Source organism: Pipistrellus kuhlii, unplaced genomic scaffold (assembly GCF_014108245.1).
Source record: "Pipistrellus kuhlii isolate mPipKuh1 unplaced genomic scaffold, mPipKuh1.p scaffold_m20_p_29, whole genome shotgun sequence".
In the NCBI taxonomy this organism is placed as follows: Eukaryota; Metazoa; Chordata; class Mammalia; order Chiroptera; family Vespertilionidae; genus Pipistrellus; species Pipistrellus kuhlii.
Window position 1 is genome coordinate 1,048,435 of NW_023425528.1, and position 27,081 is coordinate 1,075,515.

Below are 27,081 nucleotides of genomic sequence, written 5' to 3' on the forward strand. Positions count from 1 at the left end.
CTTTTTTGTCTTCATGGGTTTAGCTAATTTGAATATTTAATATAAATTAAATAATAAAATAGGTAACCTTTTGTGTCTGGCTTATTTCACTTAGCATACTCTTTTGATGGTCATTCATTTTATAGCATGTACTAGTACTTCATTCCTTTTTTATAATTAACTAGAGGCCTAGTACATAGATTCATACACCAGTGGGGTCCCTCATTCTGGCCTGTGGATATCGGGCCAAAACCAGCTCTCTGACATCCTCTGAGGGGTTCCAGATTGTGAGAGGGCACAGGCCAGGCCAAGGGACCCCACCGGTGCACAATCAGGGCCAGGGAGAGACCACAGAAGGGCTCCATGGCCTATCTTGCCCAGTCCCCCAGTCCTGATTGGCCAGACCCTAGTACTGGTCAAAGTGTCTGCCTCTTGGTGGTCAGTGTGCATCATAGCAACTGGTTGAATGGTCAGACTCTTAGCATATTAGGCTTTTATTATATAGGATGCTCTTATTTGAGATAATTTTTGATGGTCTTATAAATGCAATTGTTTTCTTAATAACTTATTAGTGTATAGAACTATAACTTACTAGAGGCCCAATGCACAAAATTCATGCACTGGGGGGGGGGTCTTTTGGGGGTAGGGTTCCTCACCTCGGCCTATACCCTCTCACAGTCCAGGAGCCCTCAGGGTGTGTCTGACTAAGCCGTCAGTTGGACATCCTTAGCACTGTTGTGGAGTTGGGAGAGGCTTTAGTTTATGTGTTTCTAGAATTTGTTGATTTCACTGCGCTTGCCAGCCATGACCCAGGCTTCTGTTTGAGTGGTGCTCCCTCTGTGGAAGTATAATACACTGACAACCAGGCTGCAGTCCCTGCATTGAGCATCTGCCCCTTGGTGGTCATTGCACATCATAGTGACCGGTCATTCCACAGTTTGGCTGATTTGCATATTAGCCTTTTATTATATAGGATTAGTGTATAGAGCTATAATTGATTTTCACATGTTAATTGTGTATTCTGAAACTTCACTGAATTCATGTATTAGATCTACATTTTGTGCAAGAGTTCTATAGGATTTTGAACAGTGATAATTTCCCCCCTAATTTCCCCCACTTTTTATTTTCTTGCTTGCTTAATTGCTCTAGATAGAATTTCCAGTACAATGTTGAATGGGAGGTGGGGGAAAAAAAGCAAGCATCCTCTCTTCTATTTTTAATTTTATTACTTATTTATTCATTTTTTATTTGTAGATAATTTTTCCCTGGGGTATCTATTATTTTATTTATTTACTTTTAAATTTATCTTTGTCATTGAAAGTATTATAGATTTTCCTTTTTTTCCCATTGACCCATTCCATTTAAAAGAAATTATTGATTGATTTTAGAGAGACAGAGGAAGGGAGAGAGAGAGAGAGAGAGAGAGAGAGAGAGAGAGAGAGAGAGAGAGAGAGAGAGAGGAAGAGAAACTTATTGTTCTATCTATTTATGCATTCATTGGTAACTTTCTGTATGTGTTCTGGCCAGGGATTGAACCTGTAACCTTGGCATATCATAATGATGCTCCAACCAACTAAGCTACCTGGCTTAATCTCAAATGGAAATCTTTCATTCTTTTATGATTGAATTATATGTTAGTTGTGGGTTTTTCATAAATCCCCTTTATTATGGTGAGAAACTTTTCTGTTATTAGGTTATTGAGTACTTTTAGTATGAGAGAGTGATATCTTTTGTTAAATCCTTTTTCTGCATCAAGTGAGATGATTGTGTTTTTAAAAATCTTTATTCTACTACTGTGATGCATTATGTTGTATTATTTTTAGAGCTTGTTTGGAGGTTCTAGCAGGGGAGCGCAGCTACTCGTATACCCTTGACCGAAGACCGGTCCTCTCCTCTTGGGGGAAAGTCGTCCTCTTCGACCGAGCGCACAGCTTCGGGAGGGACTCACATGGATCGGTGAGGGAGGAGGGGGACACCCGCCTAGCCAGCCAGATCAGCCGAATCAACCCTGGCGATCAATGGGGTGACAGATGTCGCAGCCAGATCGCCCTCACATCCATGTTGTATTATTTTTATATGTCAAATCATTCTTGCATTCCTGAGATAAATCACCTGATCATGGTGTATATAGGATGCTGAATTTAGTTGGTTAGTATTTTGTTTAAGATTTTTGCACCTATACTCATAAGTTATACTGGTTCATACTTGTCTCTTTTTTGTGATGCCATTATCTGACTTTAGTTTCTAGATAACCCTGGTCTCACAAAATGAATTACAAAATGTTGCCATATCTTCTATTTTATAGAAATTGGAGAAAAAATGGTGTTAATAATTCTTTAAAATGTTTGGTAGAATTTGTTAATGAAGCCCTCAGTTCTGGGCTTTCCTTGTTGGAAGGTTTCAATATCTTTATTATCAGTCTCATCAGATTCTCTGTTTCTTATTGAGTCATTTTTATAGTTTATGTGTTTCTAGAATTTGTTGATTTCATTCATTTATTTGATTTACTGGAATTCAATTATTCACTGTATTCTTTTTATAATTCTTTTAACTTCTCTAGAGTTAGCAATAATGCCCCTTATTTCACCTATAATTTAATGATTTGTGCCTTCTCTTTTTTTCTTAGTCACTCTAGTTAAAGGTTTGTTAAGTTTGTTGACTTTCCAAATAAACAACTTTTGGTCTTCTTAATTATTTTTTAAAATTTTTTATTCTCCATTTTAATATTTATCATTTCCTTTCTTTTGCTAGTTTGAGTTAAGTTTGTTCTTCTTTTCGAGTTTTTTTTGAAATCTAAATTTAGGCTACTTTTCTCTGAGCACTGTTTTTGCTACATGCCATAAATTTTGGTATTAAGTTTTTATTTTGTTCTTCTCAAAATATTTTTTATTCCATTTTTAATTTCTTAGTTGATTCACTGATTGTTTAATAGTGTGGTGTTTAATTTTCACATACTTATGAATTTATCAGTCTTTTGTTGTTGACTTCTAGCTTAATTCTATTGTGGAGAAGATACTTTGAATAATAAGAATATTTTATTTTTTTTTATATTTTTGAGGCCTGATATATGGTCTCTTCCAGAGAATGTTGCATGTGCACTTGAGAAAAATGACTTTTTTTTGTAATTGTTGAATAAGGTGTTTTATATTTGTCTGTTAGGATTAGTTGCTTTATAATATTGTTTAAGTCCTCTATTTCATAATTGATTCTCTGTTTAGTTGTTCTATCCATTATTAAAAATAGGACAAGTATTATTATAGATCTTTCTTTCTCACTTAGTTTTGCTTCCTATAGTTTTTGGTCTCTGTTTTAGGTTTATATATATTTATAATTAGAAGCCTGATGCACAAAGATTCATGCAAGAATGGCTGTTCCTTCCTCTGGCTGCCAGCAACGCCTTCGCTCTGGCCTGGAGACATCTTTCTGCCTTTGCTCCAGCCAGAGCTGCCTTTCCACCTTCCCACGCTGCCCAGAGGCCTTGAGGGGATGGGGATAGGGTGGGACACAGCCACGCAGCACCTGCAAATGCAAATTAACCCATGATCTTTGTTGGGTTAATTTGCATGCTAACTCTTGATTGGCTGGTGGGCATCATGAAGGTATGGTCAATTTGTATCGTTCTCTTTTATTAGTGTAGATTGTTATATCTTCTTGATGGTTTCAGCCTCTTATCAATATGTAACATCTTTCTTTGTTTCTCATAGCAATTTTTATCTTAAGTTTTATTGTGTTTGAAGTATAACCACCCAGCTTGTTCTGGTTACTATTTGCATGGACTATCTTTTCATTATTTTACTTTCAATATATTCATAATTTTGGATCTAAAATGACTCTCTATTGACGGTATATAGAGGAAGAATTTTAAAAATCCATTATGACATCATGTATTTTTAGCCATTCTGCCAATCTCAGTCTTTTAACTGGAAAGTGTAATGCATTCACATTTAGAATCATTACAGTTCAGAAAAGACTTATCCTACCATTTCTTGTTTTCTATATGATACATAATACTTTCCACATAAATTCCTTTGTTTCTATCTTCATTTATGATAAATTGGTTTTTATAGTCTGCCTTTTAATCTTCTTCCTATTTACTATTTTGTACATTAATTTGTGTGTTTTCCCCCTCTTAGGTTAATTTGGGAATGAAAATTATTACCTGAGCATTATAACAACAAAGTTTTAATTAATACTGAAAAGGAAAATGGGAGGGGGTTTGCAACCTATTTCAATATCTGCTTAAAACTGTAGTCTTACTTCCCCACTCTGACTGACTTGGGCAGAGCTGTGGAGCATGCCGCCAAGACCCTGCCAAGACTGACTTCAGTGGAGCTGTGGGAACCCTCAGGGGTCTGCCATAAGAGGACATATATAGGTCAGAGATTCCCAAGAGTTCAGTTCAGGCTTTGGATCCAGAATTCCCCTGGACTAGCAGATCTGTGAGGTAAAGGTTAAACTTTCCTCCCTCAGAGTGCTGACTGATTGTTTTTCCATGCACTCTGCCATAACATTTGGTGCATTGGCTAGGAAACATCAGTTGATCTGGCTCTTAGGCCACTGCTGATGAGAGTGGACTTCAGGGCACTCACTTTGGGCTCTGGGACTCAAGGAAGGCATGCTACCAAGACTGTGGTGACTCTACGATCTGGTCGACCCAAAAGAGGCAGGAAGCACCTTTCTGGGGCTTCCCAGGATGGAAGTCAAAATCAGACATCTGAAACTGTAAGATTTTCCCTGGGTAAATGGGTCCAAGTTCTGTCCTGTCCTATGGGACAATAGAGGTAGTTGGCCCCTACCTAGATAATTATTTACCTTAGGATAGCTTGAATAATCTGGAAGAATGGCTTCTGGATGGTATTCACTATCTCTGGGACTTCTCAAGAGAGAAGTCAAAACTCAGACTAGCTAAGGGTCCAAGTATGGCCTGCCTTTGAAAAAGGTAGAAGAAAAGCATTCCTAGTTTTCTACTGCCTCTGTTCAGGGGCTTGTTCTATATCTCTGTGCAATTGAAACTGATTTTGTGAATGCAGTGTATTCTGTGGCATAAATATGGTGTGTGCCTGTGTAAAAGTATTTACTGTTGGGGTTTTATGTTTGTGTCTGTTTAAAAACAACAAAACAACAAAACAACCTTCTAAACCTCTCCCGTGTTTCCGTGGTGATTCAAAGTTTTTAATGGGGAATGTTATCTGTCTTTATTGTTTAAATATTTCTCCTTGTTGTTTGTTAAATTTGTTTAGGTAGTGAAATTTGTTTGTGTCTCTTAAAAATACAATATTAATGCATTACTAATCTGAGAAATACTAATTATTTACATTTCACTTAAAAATTAAGGCTAAGAATTCTAACTAACTGGAAAGAAAGTATGGCTTTGGTGTAATGGAAGAAGGTAAAGAGAAATGTTGAAAGGATGTTGAATAAATGACAGGCCAGTAAGACAGGACAAGTAAAATAGGGAAATTGAGATGGTTTAATAGCAATCTGGAGCTATCCTATAAATCCTGTCTTCCTTAAGGACATTGGAGCACATTGGAACCATCTTGTAAATCCTGTCTTCCCTAAACCAAGGACACTTGGGAGTAAATGATTTGCATTTTCTCTCCCAAAACAGAGGTTAAATAGCTTATATCAATGTACTCAGGCAGACTGATAGCAGAAATTTGATTAGTGTTATTTGCTGTCCAAACCCAAGGACAAATGAAGTTAGAAAATAAGCCTTATTTTGATTAGTTCTTTTATTTAGCTACTAGAGGCCAGGTGCATGAAATTTGTGTATGGCACAGGGGATCCCTCAGCCCAGCCTGCACCCTCTCCAACCCGGGACCTCTCAGGGGATGTCCAACTGCTGGTTTAAGCCTAATCCTGGAGATTGGATCTAAACTGGCAGTCAGACATCCTTCTCACAATTTGGGGCCACTGGTTCCAAACTGCTCACCTGCCTGCGTGTCTGATTGCCCCTGACTCCCCCCCACCCCCCACCAGTCCGATTGCCTCTCACTGCCCTCCTCTGCTGGTCTGGTCACCACACAGCCTGCTGCTCAGTCATTTGGTTGCCCCTCACTAACCTCCCTGCTGGCCTGATTGCCCCACACAGCCTGTTCAGTTGTTCATTCAGTTGTGATGGTCACTTAAGCTTTTTTATATATATACATTTTTTAAAGGAGGCAACCCAGCCCCTCCTTGCAACATGGGTAAAAGCTCCTCCTGAAACTCTACTATCTTAGAATGTATGTTAAAGAATTTTAAAAAGGAGTTTGTTTATCAGGTAAAACTGTCCCCCTGGGAGTTAAAAAAAGATGTGTGAAATAGACTGGCCATCTTTTGGACTAGGATGGTCACCAGAGGTCACATTGGATATCCCCACAATTGGGAATGTTCACAGAATTATCACAGGAGACCAGTGGCTAGAAATAGCAGAGCTTAAGCCACTTTGGATCCAGTTTTGTGTATTTAAGGGAAAAGGGCAGGTCCCTCCAAAGGAGAATAAGCCTCATATTCTACAGGAGCTTACTGAGTAAGCCCTGCCAGTTCTATCACCTCCATACATGCCTCAAACGGTGTCCAATGCCCCTTTGTTTAGCCAGGGAAGCTTAGATACACCACCTCTTTTCACCTGCCCCCAAATGGACTCTCCAGAGCTAGCTGGATGATGTTTGTGCTTAGCTGATTGGGGACCCAAACCACTCCCAGATTTCCAGATGCCTCTCCAAGAAATGGGGAGTCTTCATATAATTGGAGAAAACAGGAACCCACAAGAGGGGGGCTCAGTCTTTTGCTACCAGCCTTTCACCATGAATAATCTCTTGAATTGGAAGTATCACACTCCCGCTTATTCCGAAAGACCTCAAGCCATGGTTGACTTTCTGGAGTCAATTTTTCAGACCCAGAAGCCCACCTGAGTTGACTGCAAGCAACTCTTTCTCATGCTTTTTAACACCGAGGAGCACATGAGAAAAATAACAAAAGCTCAGATGTGGCTCCAGATCCAGGCCCTAACAGGGAGAGATAGGCCAGGAAGGCTCTCCCAGATGTGGAACCCTGCTGGGAACTGAATTTGGAGGATAAGAGGACAAGATTAGAGATATATCAGCTGGCCTTCCTCCAGGGGCTCTGGGATGGGTCCTAAAAGTCCATTAATATGACCAAGACCTCTGAGGTTTTCCAGAGGCTTCATGAAAATCCAGTAACCTTTTATGAGAGGCTCTGAAGCATATTGAATTTACACTCCTTTTGACCCAGAGGCTTCATAGAATCAAACTATGGTCAATGCAGCCTTCATTAGCCAGGCTCAGTCAGACATAAGGATAAAGCTACAGAAACTGGAAAGGTTTGCAGGAAAGAATGCTACTGAAATGCTAGAAATAGCAAACAAGGTTTTCATTAATCAGAAAAATGTGGCTAAAAAGAAAGCTGAGGAGGAACTAAAAAGGAAAGTGAATCTGATTGCTGTGGCTGTTATAGAAGCTGGCTCCCAGAAAAGGAAAGGGAGATAGCAAGGAGCCACGTCAGGAAAAGGAAGGATGGATCTTAAACTGGACTAGTGTGCCTATTGCAAAGAACTAGGACACTGGGGGAATGAATGTCGGAGCTGCCAGAAGAATCAGGCAAGGCCATCCAAACAACCCAGCCGCTATCTGCCGGAGCCACCTGAGGCAGACCACACAGACTGGCAGCAGTTGACTTCAACCAGGACAAACTGGGCTCTTTCTAACTGGGCCTCCCTGAGTCCAAGGTTAAAATGAAAATCGGGACCAGACTGTGAACTTTATGGTTGATACAGGAGCAGAGCACTTGGTAGTTACTTAGAAAGTAGCTCTCCTCTCAGGATGGGAAGTCACCATTATCAGAGCTACTGGGGACAATACCCATAGACCATTCTGCCACCCCTGCCAATGTCAGTTAGGCAGCCACCAGGTGGTTCATGAATTCCTGTACTTGCCAGATTGCCCAGTCCCTCTAATGGGCAGAGATTTTTTAGCAAAAATGGGAGCAGAAATCACCTTTGCCCCAGATGGTTCAGCACAACTGCGCTTAGGTGAGGAGACCGCTCCAATGATCCTATCTTTAGCAGTGCCTAGGGAGGAAGAATGGAGACTTCATACCACCCAGTCAAAGGACTCACCATTAGAGCCTCAACTACAGTAGGAATTCCTGCTGGTTTGGGCAGAAGAAAATCCCCTGTGCCTGGCTAAGAACCATACTCCGGTGAAATTGGCTTGAAGCCCAGGGCATAGCCTTTAAAACTTATCCAGGTCCACCTAGAAAGACTGCTTCAATGGGGACTTCTTAAGTGGTGTCAGTCTCCATGGAACATCCCTCTCTTTCCTGTCAAGAAGCCTTGGACCAATGATTATCACCTGGTGCAAGACCTATGGGCTATTAATGAGGCCATTATAACCCTGCATTTGATGGTGACAAATCCATACACCCTCCTGGGCATCATTTCATCAGAAATGGAATGGTTTGCATGTCTAGATCTAAAAGATGTATTTTTCTGCCTTCAGCTGGCACCCTCTAGACAGCCCTTGTTTGTCTTCAAGTGGAAAAACCCAAACACAGGGGCTAAGGAACAGTTCACCTGGACCAGACTGCCACAAGGGTTCAAGAACTCCCCAACTCTTTTTAGTGGAGCATTAGCAGCAGATTTGTCAAAATTTCCAGGGCAGGATGTGAGGTGCATTCTACTCCAATATGTAGATTACCTCCTACTGGCTAGCTCCACGTGAGCTCAGTGCTGGGAAGGAACACAAACTCTTCTAAGACTCTTCACTGAAACAGGTTACTGGGTGTCCAAAAGGAAGGCTCAAATCTGTCAGAGGGAAGTCAAATACTTAGGTTTCTGAATTATACAAGGGAAATGAAGACTAGGGAGTGAAATAAAACAGGCAGTATGTACCATACCAGTCCAAGCACCCGGTGACAGATTTGGGAATTCTAGGGGCAGCAGGATTCTGTCAAATTTGGATCCCAGGATTCTCAGATCTAGCTAAGCTCCTCTATGAAGCCTTAAAAGGAGAGGAAAAGACATCCATTAACTGGGGTCCTGAACAGGAAAAAGCTTAACAACCATAAAGATCAAAGCTCACCTAGGTGCAGGCCCTGGGGCTCCCATATGTGTCACAGGACTTTAACCTTTTCATTCATGAGAACAATGGAGTAGCCCTAGGAGTTGTGACTCCGGAGTTGGGACCCTGGCAGAGGCCAGTAGCCTATCTCTCCAAACATATTGACCAGGTTGCCTCTGGGTGGCCCCCATACCTCAGGGCCATTGCAGCAGATAAGCTCACTCTGACACAGAACTTAAATGTTAAAGTGCCTCATCCTGTTCTCACCCTAATGGAAGCTAAGGGACAACATTGGCTGACTTATGCCCAGATGACTCAATACCAAGGGCTCTTATGTGAAAATCCATGAATAAGATTAGAGGTAGCAAGAACTCTTAATCCTACTGCTTTCCTACCCATCTCAGAGGGAACCCCTGAGCATGATTGTCTAGAAGTCCTAGAGGAGGTTTACTCCAGCCAGCCAGATCTAACAGACAAGCCCTTATAGAATCCGGACTTAGTATTGTTCATGAATGGCAATAGCTTCAAAAAAGACAAGCCTGGTATTCAGTGGTATCAAACTTTGAGATAATAGAAACGCAGGCTTTTCTTGAAGGATGGTCAGTGCAGAGGACAGAACTTTGGGCCTTAGAGCTTTAAATCTCAGTATGGATGAGTACGCCAACATCTACACCTTCTCGCGCTATGGCTTCACTACCCTGCATATCCATGGGGCCAAATACAAGGAAAGAGGGCTCCTGATGGCCAGAGGAAAATGAATAAAAATCAGAACGAGAAGTTACTAGAAGCAGTCTGAGAGCCCAAGGAAGTAGCAGTCATCCATTGTAGAGGACACCAAAAAGGGAAAGACTCAGTGTCAGAAGGTAACAATTGCACAGATGTAGTGGCAAGGCTAGCTGCTAAGGAGTGTGCAGTGGCATCGCGGATCATGCTGGTTCCTGAATTACCTGAACCTCTGAAATACGCCCCTCAAGAAGAGCAGGCCCAATAAGAAGGGGGTAAAAGGACGAAGGAAGGTTGGTGGATATTCCCAGATCATAGGGTCTACATTCCAGAACAGTTAGCTCATAGAGTAGTTCTCCAGCAGCATGAACTTACCCATTTAGGGAAGTCGGCTCTAGAAGCCTTGTTAAGCAGATACTGTCTAATTCCCCTCATGTGCCTCAGTCTCTCAGTGATGCCTCCTCTGTACACAGAACAATGCAAGGCTGAGTCCTATAGAACCGATAGGCATTCAGCGTTGTGGGCAGGCTCCCTTTGAATATCTAGAGATAGACTTTACAGAAATAGAGCCTAATAGAGGCAATAAATATCTTTTAGTTTTTGTCTGCACCTTTTCAGGCTGGGTTGAGGCATATCCTACTCACATGGAGAAGCCAAGATAAGTCACTAAGGCATTACTGAAGGACGTAATTCCATGGTATGAAATGCCATTAACCATAGGGTCAGATAATGAATGGCCCAGCTTTTATAGCTGAGGTAATACAGCAAGTATTTAATGCCTTAGGAATTAAGTGGAACTTACATATAGCCTACATGCCCCAGAGTTCAGGGAAAGTAGAACCCATAAACCAGACTCTCAAGCAGGCTATGGCTAAGCTATGCTAGGAGACAAACTTACCCTGGACAAATATCTTACCACTTGTGCTCCTGCAGGTGCACTGTACCCTGAGAGCCAGGGTAGGGTTCTCTCCATTTGAAATTCTATATGGCAGACCCCCTCCCTTAATTCGGCCAAAGGGAGATTTGGGGAAAATAGGGAACTCAGAAATCCAGAAACAGCTACAAGGACTTGGGAAAACTATCCTTGAAGTCCACAGATGGGTTACAGATTGATTGCCCATCTCGTTAGGAACAGCTGTGCACCCTCACAAGCCTGGGAACCAGGTTTTGGTAAAAGATTGGAAAATGGGAATCCCTTAAGCCAACTTGGAAGGGACATTATCCAGTCATACTAACCACCCCCTCAGCTCTCAAAGTCCCAGGACTGAACACCTGCATCCACCACTCCTGGATAAAAGCAGCCGACCAGCTGGACAATCAGTATCCAGAGTGGAAGGTGACATCTGACCCGAACCACCCCCTGTGGATTATCTTTAAGAAGATGGTGGATCTGGCTGACTGACCTGAATCTTCTTATGCCCTCCTATCTGGATAATTATTGTTTTTGTTTTTTTCCTAACAGTTTTATTTTGTCTTCATACAAGTGTCAACAGAACCCCAGAATGGTACTGACAGGAGAACTTCTCTGCCCTTGCTACTCCGATGAACACCTTGGGGAAGATGGGGAAGACTCTGGATACTGAACTCCCTTTTTCATTGCCCCCCTTTAGCAGTAAGTAGCTAGAGTGGTTGTTGACCTTATCCCCAATTCCTGAGTCTTTTGTAATCTCCAAGGCTAAGAATAGCTTGTGGAACAAGAAGAAATGAAAAGGAAAATGAAGGGCTTGCAACCTAGTTCAGTATCTGGTTAAAACTGAGGTCTTCCCCATTCTGACTGATTTGGGTGGAGCTGCAGAGCATTCTCCCAGACCCTGCCAAGACTGACTTGGGCGAAGCTTCAGGAACCCTCAGGCGTCTGCCACAGGAGAAGATATATAGGTCGGAGCCTCACCATAAATTCAGTTCAGGCTTGGATCCGGAATTCCCCTGGACTAGCAGATCTGTGAAATAAAGGTTATCTTTCGTCCCTTGAGTGTTGGCTGATCATTCTCCCGTGCATTCTGCCGCAACAATATCAAGTTAGTTTCAATAGTATATCTTTCTCTCTATTTATTATTGTCACAAAATACATTGTGTGCTAATTAACATATATATGCATATATTATTTTATGTATTTGCTTTTTATATAATACTAGAGGCCCAGTGCATGAATTCATGCACGGGTGGGGTCCCTCAACCTGGCAGGTGATTGGGGCCCAAGTTGGAGGCCAGCCAGGGGAAGGGACCTCAGGAGGCTGGCCCCAGCAGCAAGCCAGCCAATGGCCAATTCAATGAGAAATTGGGCTTCCTCCTTCCTTCTGCCTGGGTCCAAGATGTAGGTGAACCAGACTAGGGGCTGACAGGACCCCAGCAGCAAGGTCTGGTCAGTGTGTCATAGCTACAGGCTGGTCATCTGGTCGTTCTGGTCATTCCAGTCACTCAGTTTGTAATGGTTTTATATATATGAAGAGTGACAAACCAATAGTATAAATATATTGGATTTTATATTTACCCAAGTAGCTACACTTTTGTTTATTTCTTCATATGCCTTTAAGTTACTGCCTAATATCCTTTCATTTCCTTCTGATAGACTCCCTTTAGCATTTTTTGTAGGACAGGTATAATAGTGATGAAATTCCTCAGTTATTGTTTTCTTTACCAAGGAATTCTTTTTAAAAATTAAAATATATTTGATATATATTATGTAAATTTAAGGTGTACAACTTGTTAATTTGATATATTTATATATGCTCATGATTGCCATTGTAGTAATAATGAACACCTCTATCACATTATGTAATTATACTTTCTGTTTTGTACTTAGAATAATTAAGTTTTAATTTATTAATAAGTTTGATGATCATAATACAATATTACTGTCTATGTTAACTATACTGTCCATTAAATCAGAATTTTTCCTTTTTTTGCTTTATTAAGCACTTTAAATATATCATCCTACTGCCTTCTGGCCTGAGAGGTTTCTTCTTTTTTAAATACTTTATTGATTTTAAAAAATATATATTTTATTGACTTTTTACAGAGAGGAAGAGAGAGGGATAGAGAGTTAGAAACATCGATGAGAGAGAAACATTGATCAGCTGCCTCTTGCACACCCCTTACTGGGGATGTGCCCACAACCAAGGTACATGCCCTTGATTGGAATTGAACCCAGGACCTTTCAGTCTGCAGGCTGATGCTCTATCCACTGAGCCAAACCGGTTAGGGCCTGAATGGTTTCTAAATAAAAAAATTCATTATTAATCTTGTTAAAGAGCCTTTGTAATTTTTATTATAATGTGTCTTGATGTGGATCTCTTGGAGTAATTTGTGCTTAGAGTTCTCTGAGCTTCTTAGATGTGTAGATTCATATGGCCATTGTTTCTTTAAATATTTTTTCCTTCCCTTTTCTTTTTCTCCTCTCGGTTGGACACTCTCATCATGTTTATGTCAGTAAACTTGATAGTGTCTCATGTGTCTCTCAGGTGCTGTTGATTTTTCTTCATTCTTTTTCTCTTTCTGTTCCTCAGATGGGATAATCTCAATTACTTATCTTTAAGTTCTCTTATTCTTCGTTCTGTCTGCTCAATTTTGTTGCTGAAGAAATCTAGTGAACTTTTCAGCCCTCAAATTTCTATTTAATACTTTTATAATTTCTGGTCCTTTATTGGTATTCTTTACTTGTTGAGATTTTGTTCTCTGGCTTTCTTTAGTTCTTTATCCATGTGGTAACTCTGGAAATCAGATTTATCCCTTTTTGTGTGTTAATTTTGTTTGTTTATTTAATGACTGTGCTAAACTACTTTTGTAAAGTCTTGTGTGGCCACTGAAATCAGTGTTTTATCAGCTTAATGGTTATATTGACAGTTTTCTTAAACATCTACAGGCAAAGCAATAAAAATACACTCTTTAAGTTTTAGTAGATTGATTGTGTAAGGGAGCCCTCTTTAAATGGCAATGAGATTGTTTATAAATTTGTTATCCTTCAATTTAGGCTTTCACAGAGGCTCAAAAGCTAAAGGTAAGCTAAAACACATGTGAAAGAATAATGTCTTTTCAGGTTTTCTATAAGTATGCAACAAGCATGTATGTGGCCTTCTCCATTCCTTGGTATACATGACTGCCTTAAAACTAAAGTCTTATTTATCAAAATATCTAATTTTTCAACCTTTTTCTTCCCAGGTCACTTAGCCTGTCCCTTGCTTGCCTAATCTATTATTTCTTGTCTCAGTCTGATACAGATAATTCTTATACCTTTAATTTTTTTCTGGCAAAGCCCACCCAAAACATTCCTGAATATCTAGGAACATTCTAAACAGGCAAAACCAAAGCAAGTTCTTATGCCTGTACATTAGGAATACACCAGAGAAGTCTAAAAACACAAGCACAATTCTCTAATAATACTTATTCCATCAGGCACTAGTAACCTGACTTGGAGTGTAGACTATCATAATTAGCTAATGGTCTGGAGGTTGGGGTATGTATGGTAGCCAGGCAACTGGAAATCCCACAGTGTTCTCTTACTGCAAATAAGATGTTTATTTCTTCACCAAGCCTTCCCTTATTTGTATTAATTTTTGTCTAGATTTCATAGTTTTATAACAATTATGACCATTTTGCAAGGTCATCTGTTGCTCTTGTGAAAGGTAGAATACATATGTTTCCTTTCATATAAATTATTAATTTCTTAATTTACCTTATGTTATTCATTTGTTCACTACGTAATAGACATTATTTTAGTTGCTAGAAATAAAGATTTATAATTAGCCGAAAGTCTTGTTCATACTTTTTCAGCTACTAGCTGAATTCCTGCTTGCATTTTGGTGGTAAACTTTGGTGTGGCATTTCTGAATCTGACTTAGTGTCAAGATCAACCAAATACTATTATATAAATAAGTTGTTTTTAATATTGGTGTTCTTAATGAAACTGTTCAGATACAAGTGGTGTTTCATAGTGCTAAAGTTTCACACTAGAGAATCTTTCCAGGTCTAAATTATCTGTAATGACATTAGCATCCAGGATTTAGCAACCAAGTCAGGCAAAAAGTCGTCTTTTTATCCATTCTTTACTGAATTGTTTCATAATGTGTTTTATTCTAATCTGTTGGAGTTGTTAGTCAGAACTATCTTAGATATTGGGCTCTGCTCCTATGCAATCTTGTTAGGCATTATTACTCTACCAAATAACCAATGCAGAACATAATTTTCTTCGAAATGTAAGAGAAAGGAAGTAGATATCAAGATGCAGGAATATTTGGGATGACAAACATCCTTCCTTTTAGATATTTTTTTGTTTCTTCACCAAATATATATATATTGTACAAAGATATAGGCAGATTAATGGATATATCATGATCTAAAGGAGTTTCTTGATAATGAGGCAGCACTGATCAAACCACCCTGTTTTAAAGCTGAACATTATTTCAAATTAGTAAGAGACCTTGTAAGGCTGATTAGTTTTTCATCTTAAGGTCTCATCCCTTCATTAATACTGCTTTTTGTTTGCATGAATCCCAACTTTTATTAGGATGTAATGTTTTCATAGATGTCTACCCTAAAGGCAAATTTTATTTTTCATTTTTATAGCTGGTGCTGCTTTAGTATCTATGAGTTACTCATGCATGTTTGAATGATGGGCTGCTCTTAGATAAATCATTAGAATTCATATTTATACTGCTTTTTAGAAAACTGTGGTACATCTACACAATGGAATACTATACTGCTGTAAAAAGAAAGGTACTCCTATCATTTGCAACAGCATGAATGGAGCTGAAAAGCATTATGCTAAGTGAAATAACTCAGTCAGAGAAAGATAAATATCACATGATCTCACTCATTTGCTGATTATAATGAGCAACATAAACTGATGAACAAAAACAGATCTAGAGACAGAGAAGTATCAATTAGATGCTCAAACCTCAGAGGGAAGGTAGGGGAGGGAGGGGGTAAGGGGGAGAGATCAACCTAAAGACTTGCATATAAGCATAGTCAATGGACAAAGATAGCGGGAGGGTGAAGGCATTTTATGGGAGTGGGGTGGGGGGGTAATGGGAGAATATGGACACATATGTAATACCTTAATCAATAAAAAAATTGAAAAATATATATTTGTTTTCATAGCTTACTGTGGATTTTATTTATTTGTTTGTTTGTTTGTTTAAATCTGTATTGTTGAAAGTATTACATAGGTCCTCCTTTTCCTCCCATTTATTGATTTCAGGGAGGAAGGGAGAGAGAGAAAGAAACACTAATGATGAGAGCGAATAATTGATCGGTTACCTCCTGCACCCCACTACTGGAAATCGAACCTGGAACCAGGATATATGCCCTGCTGGGAATCAATCCCTGACCTCCTGGTTCATAGGTCAACACTCAACCATTGAGGCACACTGGCTGGAATATATTCCTTGTTATTTATTGAGCTTCATGAATCTATAAACTTATGGCTTTTACCAAATTTGAGGAATTTTTAGTCCTTTCTCCCCAAAATAGTTTTTGTCCCCATTATTCTTCTTTTTCCCATATAACTCTCCAATTAGATTTATGGTAGAATGTTGAATATTGTTTCACATATTCCTCAGAGTAAATTTTTTCTTTCTTATTATATTTTTATCCCTAACCTTGGCTTTGTATGATTTTTGTTTATCTATCTTCAACTGTATTGCCTATTTTTTAATCTTCAGTATACTGTTCAGCTTATCCAGGGAATTTTTTCAATTTCAGATATTGTTTTTCAGGTTTAACATTTCCATTTGATTTTTGTTTTGTTAATCCTCACCTGAGGATTTTTTTTTTTTAAATAAAGAGTGTAGAGGAGGGAGAGGAAAAGTGAGAAGAAAAATCAGTGTGAGAGAGAGACACATGAATCGGTTGCCTCCTTCATACACCCAAACTGGGGCCAGGGAATGAATATACAGCCCAGGTATACCCATGACTGGGAATTGAACCTACAACCCTTTGGTGTGCAGGCCAATGGTCTACCACTGAACTACACTAGCCAGGGCTCCATTTGATCATAATTTTTTAAATTTTCTTCTAAGATTTCTCATTTTCAATCTTTATGAGCATATTTTCATTCCTGTCATTGAACATAAATATAATAGTAGCAATAAAATCTTTGTGAAAGCAGCAGCTGCCAGGCTGGGAGCGGCCAAGCCTGGAGTGGCCAGGCCCGGAGCAGCCGGGCCTAGAGCAGCCGGGTTGGGTGTGCCTAGACCCGGAGCAGCAGCAGCCAAGCCAGGAGCAACCAGGTCCGGAGCGGCAGTGGCCAGACCCGTAGCAGCTGGTTGTGGAATGGACCAGAGCAACAGAGGCCAGGCCCAGAGTAGCCGGGCCCGGAACAGCTTGCTCCTCTCCTGCCCACGCCCCAAGGCTGCCTCTCAGACATGGCTGGAAACTTTTGCAGGAACTTGAGGGTCTGCTGAATCAAGTGATGAAGGCTTAGATCTGGATATATTGAGTTAGTATAGCGCTGGGGTGTTGATCTGTGAGTGCCTTGTGCAGGGCCTGGATGAGGTTGGTTGACCTATTTGGAAATGTCTTTTGTGTGAAGTGTATCTTTGGGCATATGGAGGTATTATTGATATGAGAAAATGCTAAGTAACTGACTTACTATCTGAAAAGGGATTTACTATTGGGGAAAGGGAGGGAGGAAGAGACTGAACATAAACTGTGCACCTATGGATGAGGACAATGGGGGAGGGGAAGTGGGCGGAGGGTGGGGTGGGAACCTGGTGGAGGGAGGAAGAAATGAGGAACCTTTGTAATAATATGAACAATAAAGATTGATTTAAAAAAAAATCTTTGTGAATTTCAACATCTGAGTGTTCTCAGGATATGTCTCTATTGACATGTTAATGCATGTGTGTGTGCATGTTTGTGCCTGCACATGCATATGAATTACATTTTCCTCTTTCTTTTTATAGTAAGAAATTTTAGATTGTAATATAAACATTGTGAAGATTATATTGTTAAAATGTATTTTGTTTTATTTCTCTGAATAGTGTTGGAGTTTTTGTTCTACTGGCCTTTAGCTTGGTTGGACTCAAACTTTAATCTCTGTCTTTTAAACTGCATCTCAAAAGTCAGTTCAGCACATTTATCCTTTCTTAGGCTGCTTGACGAATGCCCAAGACATGCATAGTTCAGAGGTCAGCTAGAGATTTAGGCAGAGATTATGGTTTCCCATGGAAAAAATTGTGGTTTTCACTATCTCTATCCTTTTCTAGATGTTCCTTTGCTTTTCAGTTTTGAGATTACTTCAAACTCTGTCCTCACTTTCTTTGCACTACAAAAACTGCATGGGGGTCTTTTTCTCGTGATTCTGAGAGAGTATCTCCGCAGCCTCTCTTCGCCTCTCCTTCATCCTCCTCGCGCTCTCTCCCTACCCTCCGTCTGCCCACTCCTTTCCTTCCTTCCCTTCCTTCCTGCCGTCCTTCCTCCTCCTCCTCCTCCTCTCCTCCTCCTCCTCCTCCTCCTCCTCCTCCCCTCCTCTTCTTCCCCCCCTTCTTTTTCTTCTTCTTCTTCTTCTTCTTTCTTCTTCTTCTCTTCTTTTCTTCTCTTCTTCGTCTCTCTCTCTCTCCTCTCTCTCTCTCTCTCTCTCTCTCTCTCTCTCTCTCTCTCTCTCTCCTCTCTCTCTCTCTTCCTTTGAAGTTTTAGCCACCTGACATGTTACAGACTGCAACTTATTCTTAGGCTGTATGTCTTGCAAGATGGGAACTCAACTAGTGTCTTTCCCTTCTTCCAAGTCTCAAAATTTTTAAGAATCTCTCTGTTTTGTTTGTTTGTTTGTTTGTTTGTTTTTCTCCTTTACCTTCATATAGCTGATTTTGTATTTTGTTTAGAGTCGACAGTTTTTATCTGCTAGAACAGTGGTTCTCAACCTTTCTAACGCACGACTCTTTAATACAGTTCCTCATGTTTCATGTTGTGTTGACCCCCAACCATAAAAATATATTTCGTATAAAATTCATTAGGTTAGTTGTTGTTGCTTGATATATATATTAAGAAATTCATACATGGGTAGGACCCCTAGTGGCTGCTGGCTGCCAGCTGCCAGCTGGAGCTCCCCTTCTCTGGATGCTGGTGGTTAACACACATCATAGCAAGTGATTCAACTCCTGGAGGGGATATCTATACTAATAAAAGTCTTGGGAGTGATCAGCCCAGCAGGGGAGGGCAGTTGGGGCAATCAGTCCAATAGGAGAGCAATTAGGCATCAATGAGGCTGGAAGGGGAGTGGTTAGGGGATGATCAGGCTGGCAGGCAGAAGCGGTTAAGGGCAATCAGGCAGGCAGTCAGGCAGGCAGGAGAGCGGTTAGGAGCCAGTGCTCCCAGATTGTGAAAGGGATGTCCACCTGCTGGTTTCAGATTGTAGACTGGGCTGAGGGACAGGCCCCCCCCCCAACTCATGCACAAATTTTGTGCACCAGGCCACTACTATATATATTATTTTTATATATATGTTTAATTGATATATATATATATATATATATATATATATATATATATATATATATATATAAATGTTTAGTTCAATACATGGCCCAAAGTGGGTACTCAATAAATACTTGTTAAATGTATAAAAGAATATCCCCATCCAACAGATCAGAACATCACCCTAAATTTAAATTCACCACACACCAATGTATATTCATATGTACATATTTATTCTGAAAATCCATATGCTATCTGGTATCTGGTCAGTTCTTAGTAGTTACATGTTTAATAGTGGCAAAAATGGCAATAGCTATTTTGCAGTACTGGTTTTGTGCGAAATACAGTGTCAGGTACTTTATTTTTTTATTCTATTTCACACAACAAAAAATTCTGTAATGTAGGTTCTATTGTCTTACAATGTAATGAAAATATATCTCAGAAAGTCTTAGATTTGGTCAAGTCTGCAGCGTGAGTAAAGAATCTTGGTAAAAACCTGACATTCCCCCCTAAACATGAATATACCTCCTATCATCATAAATTATTTCTTATTAGATAATGAACACAATTTCTTTAGCAATAGAGACCTACATTCCTTGTAAAGAGATATATCTAAGAAGTCTACTTCTAAACATACATAACAAAATCCAAAGACAAAGTAAATGAACAAGCACTTGAAGCAAAAACTAGCTCCAAAATATCTATATCAAAATAAATTAAATGATTAATTTTTAAATTAACAGAGAATTATAGGCCAATATCCCTCATGAACATAGATGCCAAAATCCTCAACAAAATTCTAGCAAATCGACTCCAGAAGAACATCACAAAGATCATACACCACGACCAAGTAGGATTTATTCCAGGAATGCAAGGATGGTACAATATCTGCAAATCAATAAACGTGATACATCACATAAACAAATTGAAAGATAAAAATCATATAGTCATATCAATTGATGCAGAAAAAGCATTCGATAAAATCCAACACCCTTTTCTGATAAAAACTCTTAACAAGGTGGGAGTACAAGGATCATACCTCAACATAATAAAAGCTATATATGATAAACCCAGAGCCAACATTATACTCAATGGGCAAAAACTAAAACCATTCCCTCTAAGAACAGGAACAAGACAGGAATGCCCACTATCGCCACTCCTCTTTGACATAGTACTGGAAGTACTAGCCATTGCAATTAGACAAGAGGAGGAAATAAAAGGCATCCAAATTGGAAAAGAAGAAGTAAAGTTATCCTTATCTGCAGATGACATGATATTGTACATAAAAAACCCAAAAGACTCCATTAAAAAACTAATTGACTTAATAAATGAATTTGGCAATGTAGCAGGATACAAAATTAATGCCAAGAAATCCATGGCTTTTCTATACACCAACAGAGAAACTGCAGAAACAGAGACTAAAAAAGCAATTCCATTTACCATCACACCAAAAAAAATTAAGATACCTAGGAATAAATTTAACTAAGGAAGTAAAGGACCTATATGCGGAAAACTACATGACACTGAAAAAAGAGATAGAGGAAGATGTAAGGAGATGGAAGAACATACCATGTTCATGGATTGGTAGGATCAACATCATCAAAATGTCCATACTTCCTAAAGCAATCTATAGGTTCAATGCACTCCCCATTAAAATACCAACGGCATATTTCACCGACCTAGAAAGAACTCTCCAAAAGTTCATTTGGAACAATAAAAGACCCGGAATAGCCACAGCAATCCTGAGAAAGAAGAGTAAAGTAGGAGGGATCTCAATACCAGACTTCAAACTATATTACAAAGCCACTGTTCTCAAAACAGCCTGGTACTGGCACAAGAACAGACATATAGATCAATGGAATCGAATCGAGAACCCAGATATCAACCCAAATCACTATGCTCAATTAATATTTGACAAAGGAGGCACGAATATACAATGGAGTCAAGACAGTTTCTTCAATAAATGGTGTTGGGAAAATTGGACAGACACATGCAAAAGAATGAAACTAGATCACCAACTTACACCATTCACAAAAATAAACTCAAAATGGATACAGGACTTAAACATCAGACGGGAAACCATAAAAATACTAGAAGCATCCACAGGCAGCAAAATCTCAGACGTATGCCAAAAGAACTTCTTCACTGATACTACCCCTAGGGCAATGGAAGCTAAAGAGAAAATAAACAAATGGGACTACATCAAAATAAAAAGCTTTTTTACAGCAAAAGAAACCATCAACAAAACAACAAGAAAGCCCACAGTGTGGGGGAACATGTTTGCAAATGATACCACTGATAAAGGTTTAATCTCCAACATCTACAAACAGCTTATACAACTAAATAAAAGGAAGATAAATAATCCAATTAAAAAATGGGCAATGGACCTAAATGGAACATTTTCAAAAGAAGACAGAAGGAAGGCCAAAAGGCACATGAAAACATGCTCAAAGTCACTAATTGTCCGAGAGATGCAAATCAAAACAACAATGCGGTTCCATCTCACACCTGTCAGAATGGCCAACATCAACAAGTCAACAAACGACAAGTGTTGGCGAGGTTGCGGAGAAAAAGGAACCCTCGTGCACTGCTGGTGGGAATGCAGACTGGTGCAACCACTGTGGAGAACAGTGTGGAGTTTCCTCAAAAAACTGAAAATGGAACTCCCATTTGACCCAGTAATCCCACTCCTAGGAATATATCCCAAGAAACTAGAAACACCAATCAGAAAGGATATATGCACCCCTATGTTCATAGCAGCACAATCTACAATAGCCAGAATTTGGAAACAGCCTAAGTGTCCGTCAGCAGATGATTGGATCCAAAAACCATGGTACATCTACACAATGGAATACTATGCTGCCATAAAAAAGAAGGAATTCTCATCATTTGCAGCAACCTGGATGGAATTGGAGAACATCATGCTGAGTGAAATAAGCCAATCAATGAAAGAGAAACACCACATGACCTCACTCATTTGTGGATAATAAAGAGCATTATAAACTGATGAACCAAAAGATAGATATAGAGACAGTATATCAACAAGTAGACTGTCAAATTACAGCGGGGAGGGGAGGAAGATCTGGGGGAGATAATAGATCAACTGAAGGACTTTTATACATGCATATAAGTACAACCAATGGACACAAAACTCTGGGGAGGGAGGGGATGTGTGGGAGGTAGGGAGTGGGGCAAAAAAAATCAATAAAATATATTAAAAAAATAAAAAAATAATAATAATAAAATAAATTAAATGATTAATTTTTAAATTAACTTCATAATCAAGAATAATTATAAAAAATATTTCTCTTTATTTATATGTCAAATTTTCTCAAATGCTAATGTTCATAAGTATCAACTGAAATCCTTATTAAAATATTCTTTCCTGGTCCTCATTACAGACCTATTAATTGAAAATATTTAGTATTTAATGAAAATTTAATGTTTTTACATTTGTCTTTTTAAAAAGGCAAATAGATTTTTCAAGCTATTTTAATGCAATTAAAGTGTATTTCCTTTTTTTTTGTATTGTATTCTTTATTTTTTGTGTGTGTGTGCAGTGTTGTACACATGGTAGAGATTCCATAATGTGTGCTGAGTTGATTCAAAGTACAATGTGTAGCAACAACAATATATGTAGAAGTTGTTCATGGGAGGGAAAGATCACCATGAGCTGGCAAGAAAGGTTTTCCAAAGAAGATGGAACCCTCTCCTTCCTCCTAGCCCCACCCCCTTTCACAGCTGCCTGGAACCTCAGCTTACTCTCCACCTGAGTATTCTTCTGGTCCTACATTAAAAAAAAATTATTTTATTGTTTAAAGTATTACAAATAGTAGTACATATGTCTCCTTTCCCCCCATTGACCTTCCCTTGGCTTCCTCAAAAGTGTATTTTCTTAATAGAAACAGACTCATAGGTATAGAGAATAGACTGATCATTGCCAGAGGAGAGGGGGAGGTTGCAAAGCTGGGAGAAAAGATGAATGGATCAAGAAGTACAAATTATTAGTCACAAAATAGTTATGGGAATGTAAAGTACAGGATAGGGAATATCAGCAATAATATTGTAATAACTATTTGGTGCCTGGTGGGTACTTAAAATATCAGGGAACCACTTTACAAAGTATGGGATTGTATAACCACTATGCTCCACACCTAAAACTAAGACAAAATAATATTGAAAGTGAACTGTAATTTAAATAAAAATATAAAGTGTATTTTACTTAGATAAATTTATGTGATCCAGTCACATTTTAGACAAGGAATATGTAAAACATTTGGTGGAGGTCGCATAGCAAAGAGGTGGGAGAGCATAATTTCATGGAAACCAATCCCTAATTGAATAAATTAAAATTTATTTTCACCAGCAAAAAATTATGTATAATATTTTTATAAAACATTTTATATATTCATCCACTTGTTTATTAATTCAAAGGTTGCAAAATACTTAGTAACTCCAAAATTCACAGGCATCCCCACCAGTATTGAAAATAATGGCAAAGATTTGCCAAAACAGGTTTGGCTCAATGGATAGAGTGTTGGCCTGCGGACTGAAAGGTCCCAGGTTTGATTCCAGTCAAGGGCATGTACTTGGTTGCGGGCACATCCCCAGTAGGGGGTGTGCAAGAGGCAGCTGATCGATGATTCTCTCTCATCGATATTTCTGACTCTCTATCCATCTCTCTTCCTTTCTATAAAAAATCAATAAAATATATTAAAAAAGAAAATAATGGCAAAGATTAAATAAAAGGCACTGTAAATTTTTAGTTAATTTGTACAAATGAAATATAAAATGACTTTATTTCTATGAAATAATACACACAACCTTTGCCTTGCACAAAATAATCATTCAATTATTTGGTAAATGTATAAGTGGATATCCCCACACTGAAGTTCATAATTCCATCATACAGAAAATAATAATTGTTCATTAATCTGATAACATAATTAAGAGATGTGGCTATCTGTGGATAGCTGTGAATGGAAATATGAGCTAGAATAGGAAATACAAAGTTATAATTGAACTCTTTAAAAGGCTGGAAAATTTACAAGTTCCCCCAATTCATTGTACAAATCAACATCATTTCAATATTAAAATCTAAAAAACACTGAAAGACAACACAAGACAAATAGCACTCATTGATATAAAGTTACAAATAAAATATTAACAAATAGAACCCAGCAAAGTATCAAAGGAATAATATATCATAGAAAAAATTATTCTAGGAATGCAAGTATAATTCAATATCATGACTCTTCCAATATAATATCCTATATTAACATTTGTAAAGAAATTGTATAATCTTTTAATATATAATAATAATTTGTTAAAATATAAAATATATTCCCAATTAAAATTTTAAATATATAGAAAGATGTATAAAAGAAATTCCCTTAAATTTTATAATTTAAAATCCAAAATCCAATATGAAATATTATAAACAGTAATATAGTAAAGACATTTCAATTACATTAAATTCAGAAATTAGACAAGACAGAAATTTACAAAGACTTCAGAGCAGCTGCCAAAACCAGGCTCAGTGAAGGAAGGGTGGATGCTTGTGAAATAACATAAAGAGAACTGCTCAAATAAGAAACATAACTTATAAAAAAACCAAATGAAGAGTTTAGGGCAAAAAAAAAAAAAAGCAGTATCTGAAAAAAAAAATCACTGGATGGGTTCAGTAGGAGAAGGGCAATGACAGATAGTTATTAAAACTGAATGTAGACCTAAGATGTTGACCAACAGGAAGGTAGGGAGGAAGAGAGTATGAGAGAGAGGGAATGATAAAGGAGTGTGTGGACCTGTGGTGTGTGTGTGTATGAACTAGGGACAGTTAGATTCTGCAGATCTTCCAAGGGGCTGCCAAACTGAGCAGTCTTAGAAGGAGGAACCCTGCTCCCAATGTGGATACTCTGGGGTGGCCAGCGTGGGCACAGAGACCATGACATCTTGAGAAAGAGAGCTACTTGAGACTAGGATCCTGGCCTCAGCACCACTCAGTTTGGTCTCAGATGCAAATCATGACCCTGCAGCCACTGGGGACAGAGACCTGCGACCACAGCTACAGACCCACAGACACCAAGAATCCAGTCATCCCAGCTGCAGATTTCTGTGAGTCAAAGAATCTATCCCCCTCCCCGGAGGCTCAAGGGCAGCAACATAGTAACTGATAGACCTGCCGCTCACACAGGCTGCAGCACTGCTATAGGAATTTGAGCCTGGGAGCCTGTAGACACTGGGAATCTGTACAACCCCCCCGCCCCCCAACCTCGCAACACAATTGGGCAACCAAACTTGAAGCCCACACAGGGCAGCAATGCCACCTGACTTCGATTCTGGGCAAGTGCACATGTAAGTCTGTTTTCCACAGTGCAGGAGTGGACCTCCTGCCAACACTAAGCTGCTATGCAATCCAGTCCCCAAGTTGACCAGGACCCCAATTCTCTGAACGGAAGGCAGCCCTAAGCACCAGTGATTTGACTCTATTTCTTATTGCATGCACCTGGGATCCCTGATCCCCAGTGGATTCACATTAAAAGCCAGTGACTCCAATTCTTGGTGCATGCACACATGGGGATGCTGATTCTCAGCACAAGGCTGCACAAAGCAACAGAGACTCTGATACTCAATTCTTGATGCAGGCACAGGGGAACTCTGACTCCTGGCAAGTGCTAGGGGGCTCTGATTTTTGGCACATGTCAGCAGGATCTCTGTTTCACTGTGGGGCAGATGGAGTCCCTGATTCTAGGTGCACTCAGGAGACCACAATGAGTACTGTTAACAGTGACTCTGGTGGAGTCTGGTTCCCACCAATCCATGGCAGCCACACACATCTTAGTGTCGGAGCTCTTCAGTGACACTCTGGTGGTGTGAAGCTCCCACTGCACACAGCCCAGGCCCACGCAACTTGACACTTGAACCTTTTGGAGATAGGCAGAATGGGGAGATGACACAATCCCCAGAGGAAAGAAAATGAGGCGTCACCAAGAAAGGGAATTAGTAAAATTGAAGCATGCAACATGACAGAAAAAGAATTCTAAGAACTGATTGTACAATTCATTCACCTGATAGAAGAGAAAATCAATAACCTAAGCAAGAATGAGGAAGAAATGAAAAGTGATATAGCTACAGTAAAAAAACACCATGGAAGGTTTAAATAGTAGACTAGAAGAAGCAGAAGACCAAATTAGTGAGTTGGAAGATTAGGTAGAGAAACAAGTTCAAGCTGAACAGCAACTGGAGAAAAAAAATTAAAAAGCAGGAGGAAAGCCTAAGGGAATTTTGGGACAACATGAGAAGAAGTAACATATGTATAAGAAGGCTGCCAAAAGGACAAGAAGAGCAGCAAGAATTAGAAAATCTATTTGAAGAAATAAAGACAGAAAACTTCCCAGATATGGGGAAGAAAAATGTTACACAAATATAGAGAGTCTCAAGCAAGATGAGTCCCAAAAGACCCACATCAATACATGTCATAATTACAATGGCAAATGTTCACAACAAAGAGAGAATCTTGAAGGCTGCAAGAGGGAGACATAGAGATAACTACAAAGTATCCCCCATCAGATTATAAAATGATTTCTCAACAGAAACACATCAAGCTAGAAGGGAATGGAAGGAGGTATACAAAGTGATGCAAAGTAAGGGACTGAATCCAAGAATAATCTATCCAGCAAGACTATCAATCAAAATTGATCAGGAGCTTCTCAGACAGAAAAAGTCTAAGGGAGTTTATCACTACCAAGCAAGCAATGCAAGAAATGCTAAAGGGAATGCTATAAAAAGGTAAGAAAGAACATAGGCACAAAAATAGAAATGACTACAAATAAGTACCTTACAATAATAACTTTAAATGTAAATGGACTAAATGCTCTAATCAAAATATATAGAGTGGCTGAAT

At 39.1% G+C, this 27,081-nt stretch overlaps 1 protein-coding gene across 1 annotated transcript in view; it reads right to left on the minus strand.

The window, feature by feature from the left end:
* The window catches only part of HTR2C (5-hydroxytryptamine receptor 2C), a 392,965-nt gene that overhangs the window by 88,502 nt on the left and 277,382 nt on the right, over nt 1-27,081 (minus strand). The gene's annotated exons all lie outside the window — the stretch shown is intronic.